At 46.7% G+C, this 4,464-nt stretch overlaps 2 non-coding genes and 1 pseudogene across 2 annotated transcripts; all 3 read left to right on the top strand.

The window, feature by feature from the left end:
• Positions 1–60: 60 nt before the first annotated feature.
• On the top strand, positions 61–134 carry Trnai-gau. Its single transcript has one exon. It is a non-coding gene; the product is annotated as a tRNA-Ile (tRNA).
• A 47-nt stretch (positions 135–181) lies between these two features.
• Positions 182–254, top strand: Trnaa-ugc. Its single transcript has one exon. It is a non-coding gene; the product is annotated as a tRNA-Ala (tRNA).
• Positions 255–3,710: 3,456 nt separating this feature from the next.
• On the top strand, positions 3,711–3,825 carry LOC117793244 (annotated as a pseudogene).
• Positions 3,826–4,464: the final 639 nt, after the last annotated feature.

The following is a 4,464-nucleotide window of genomic DNA, read 5'->3' as shown; positions in this document are numbered from 1 at the left end:
AACGAAAGATTGACGATTGGTAAGAATCCACAACAAGTTGTTCTTCATTGATGTATCTGAGGGTCTGTAGCTCAGTTGGTTAGAGCACACGCTTGATAAGCGTGGGGTCACAAGTTCAAGTCTTGTCAGACCCACCAAGTCTACTGAACACAGAAGAGCAGATATATTAAGATCTTAAGCTGGGGACTTAGCTTAGTTGGTAGAGCGCCTGCTTTGCACGCAGGAGGTCAGGAGTTCGACTCTCCTAGTCTCCACCACTACTACGCAGTTACCTGATTAAAAAAAAGATTGATTATAGAAATTAATGAACTGAATCAAATTGAGTTTATTAACTTCTGTGATTTATCACAGTGAACTACTTGCTGACGAGGCAGTAGTGAATCATTAACAGAATATATTTGAGTTGAAATAATTGTTTAACTCGTTTTATGCAGCTTAACAAGCAATTGTTAATGTTGAATGAAATGAGCACTAGCGATAAAACTGAATCAAGCGTTTTGGTATATGAATTAAATTGAAGCTGTACAGTGATTAAGTTCACAAGCAACAAATAGAAGTGGTTAAATCCACATTGTTGATCCTACTTGTAAGGATTAGCGACTGTTTGGGGTTGTATAGTCAAGTAATTAAGTGCATGTGGTGGATGCCTTGGCAGTCAGAGGCGATGAAAGACGTAATAGCCTGCGATAAGCTTCGGGGAGGCGGCAAATATCCTGTGATCCGGAGATTTCTGAATGGGGAAACCCACTTACCATAAGGTAGGTATCGTATGATGAATACATAGTCATGCGAGGCGAACGAGGGGAAGTGAAACATCTCAGTACCCTTAGGAAAAGAAATCAATTGAGATTCCCTCAGTAGCGGCGAGCGAACGGGGATCAGCCCATTAAGTTATATGTGTATTAGCGGAAAGCTCTGGGAAGTGCTACCGTAGAGGGTGATAGTCCCGTACACGAAAGTGCACATATAATGATGACGAGTAGGGCGAGGCACGTGAAACCTTGTCTGAATATGGGGGGACCATCCTCCAAGGCTAAATACTCCTGACTGACCGATAGTGAACCAGTACCGTGAGGGAAAGGCGAAAAGAACCCCTGTGAGGGGAGTGAAATAGATCCTGAAACCGCATGCATACAAGCAGTGGGAGCCGACATGTTCGGTGACTGCGTACCTTTTGTATAATGGGTCAGCGACTTATATTCAGTAGCAAGGTTAACCGCATAGGGGAGCCGTAGAGAAATCGAGTCTTAATAGGGCGTTTAGTTGCTGGGTATAGACCCGAAACCGGGTGATCTATCCATGAGCAGGTTGAAGGTTGGGTAACACTAACTGGAGGACCGAACCCACTGTCGTTGAAAAGCCAGGGGATGACTTGTGGATAGGGGTGAAAGGCTAATCAAACTCGGTGATAGCTGGTTCTCCCCGAAAGCTATTTAGGTAGCGCCTCGGACGAATACCATAGGGGGTAGAGCACTGTTTCGGCTAGGGGGTCATCCCGACTTACCAAACCGATGCAAACTCCGAATACCTATGAGTACTATCCGGGAGACAGACTGCGGGTGCTAACGTCCGTAGTCAAGAGGAAAACAATCCAGACCGCCAGCTAAGGCCCCAAAATTATAGTTAAGTGGGAAACGATGTGGGAAGGCATAGACAGCTAGGAGGTTGGCTTAGAAGCAGCCACCCTTTAAAGAAAGCGTAATAGCTCACTAGTCGAGTCGGCCTGCGCGGAAGATGTAACGGGGCTAAAACTATATGCCGAAGCTGCGGATGTATACGTAAGTATACGTGGTAGGGGAGCGTTCTGTAAGCCGATGAAGGTGTGTTGAGAAGCATGCTGGAGGTATCAGAAGTGCGAATGCTGACGTGAGTAACGACAAAACGGGTGAAAAACCCGTTCGCTGAAAGACCAAGGGTTCCAGTCCAACGTTAATCGGGGCTGGGTGAGTCGACCCCTAAGGCGAGGCCGAGAGGCGTAGTCGATGGGAAATTGGTTAATATTCCAATACTTCTGTGTAATGCGATGAGAGGACGGAGAAAGTTAAGTCAGCCTGGCGTTGGTTGTCCAGGTGGAAGGTAGTAGGCATGCATCTTAGGCAAATCCGGGGTGCTCTATGCTGAGAACTGATAGCAAGCGAGTTTACTCGTGAAGTGGCTGATACTATGCTTCCAGGAAAAGTCTCTAAGCACCAGTTACACAGGAATCGTACCCGAAACCGACACAGGTGGTCAGGTCGAGTAGACCAAAGCGCTTGAGAGAACTCTGCTGAAGGAACTAGGCAAAATGGTACCGTAACTTCGGGAGAAGGTACGCTGCTGACGGTGATAGGACTTGCTCCTTGAGCTATTGGCAGCCACAGAAACCAGGCCCCTGCAACTGTTTATTAAAAACATAGCACTCTGCAAACACGAAAGTGGACGTATAGGGTGTGATGCCTGCCCGGTGCTGGAAGGTTAATTGATGGGGTTAGCGTAAGCGAAGCTCTTGATCGAAGCCCCAGTAAACGGCGGCCGTAACTATAACGGTCCTAAGGTAGCGAAATTCCTTGTCGGGTAAGTTCCGACCTGCACGAATGGCATAATGATGGGGGCGCTGTCTCCAGCAGAGACTCAGTGAAATCGAATTCGCCGTGAAGATGCGGTGTACCCGCGGCTAGACGGAAAGACCCCGTGAACCTTTACTGCAGCTTGACATTGAACTTTGATCTTACTTGTGTAGGATAGGTGGGAGGCTTTGAAGTAGCGACGCCAGTTGCTATGGAGCCATCCTTGAAATACCACCCTGGTAATATTGAGGTTCTAACTCTGTCCCGTTATCCGGGACGAGGACCATGTCTGGTGGGTAGTTTGACTGGGGCGGTCTCCTCCTAAAGAGTAACGGAGGAGTACGAAGGTGCGCTCAGCGTGGTCGGAAATCACGCGTAGAGTATAAAGGCAAAAGCGCGCTTAACTGCGAGACCCACAAGTCGAGCAGGTACGAAAGTAGGTCTTAGTGATCCGGTGGTTCTGTATGGAAGGGCCATCGCTCAACGGATAAAAGGTACTCTGGGGATAACAGGCTGATACCGCCCAAGAGTTCATATCGACGGCGGTGTTTGGCACCTCGATGTCGGCTCATCTCATCCTGGGGCTGAAGCAGGTCCCAAGGGTATGGCTGTTCGCCATTTAAAGAGGTACGCGAGCTGGGTTTAGAACGTCGTGAGACAGTTCGGTCCCTATCTACCGTGGGCGTTGGAAATTTGAGAGGATCTGCTCCTAGTACGAGAGGACCAGAGTGGACGAACCTCTGGTGTACCGGTTGTGACGCCAGTCGCATCGCCGGGTAGCTATGTTCGGAAGGGATAACCGCTGAAAGCATCTAAGCGGGAAGCCTACCTCAAGATAAGATTTCCCTTGGACTTTATGTCCACTAAAGAGCCGTTGAAGACTACGACGTTGATAGGTTGGATGTGGAAGTGCGGTGACGCATGAAGCTGACCAATACTAATTGCTCGTGAGGCTTGACTATACAACACCCAAGCAGTTGTATAGATAGCATCATTTGATTCATAAAAGATCAAAGATACTTGATTTAGTTGTAAAGCTAGTTACAATACCCAACTCAAATGTTCTGTTTGAGCGAGGATAAGCAAAGCACTGCTTTGCCCGAGCGCAAGATTTGGAACAAAGTAAGGCAATCCAATAAGACCCGAAAAAGTCCATAACAGTTTGCTGGCGACAATAGCAAGAGTGAACCACCTGATCCCTTCCCGAACTCAGAAGTGAAACCTCTTAGCGCTGATGGTAGTGTGGGGTTACCCATGTGAGAGTAAGTCATCGCCAGCTTTTAATTCTAAAACACCCTCAACTATGTTGAGGGTGTTTTTTTATGCGTGAAGAAAAGGAAAGACGAAAAGTACCATAGAAAAGAATGCAGACTGGGCATAGGAAGAAAAATAACCAGTTGTTAAGTTGAAAGAAGCTTAAAAAGTAATTGAATACAAAAAGAAAACCCCATCATCCTGATGGGGTTTTCTTCGTATTGGTGTGTTAGATTTGACTCCTGTCGAATCTCACGTTCCTGATGCTCAGACGATGTGCTATTTTTATTTTGTCTGGGAAACTTCCTGTTCCCGATAACCATAGAATACAAAACTGAGCAGTAATCGTATAGATGACAATCGCTGTGATTGTTGTAAGCAATTTCCTACAACAATCAAATTTCCATTAATTGACCTCAATATTATTTGCCATGAGACCTTTACCTTGTGCTTCTGCAATTAAGCGTTCAGCAGATTCACGATTTTTACGTAGTCCAGGCATTCGGAATTCAGTATGGCCATAGTCATGAATTCTTGTCCAGCGGCCACCCCACGTTAAACCTACGGATTCAGCGACAACACCATATAGTTGATAACCTTTCCAAGCCCATGGATCGCGTTCAGAAATCACCACCTTACCATCACGTTTAAAGGCTACATCAGC

Source organism: Drosophila innubila, unplaced genomic scaffold (assembly GCF_004354385.1).
Source record: "Drosophila innubila isolate TH190305 unplaced genomic scaffold, UK_Dinn_1.0 43_U_U, whole genome shotgun sequence".
NCBI classification, from domain to species: Eukaryota; Metazoa; Arthropoda; class Insecta; order Diptera; family Drosophilidae; genus Drosophila; species Drosophila innubila.
Note: the sequence above shows the minus strand (reverse complement) of the source record. Positions and strands in the feature narration are given on the sequence as shown.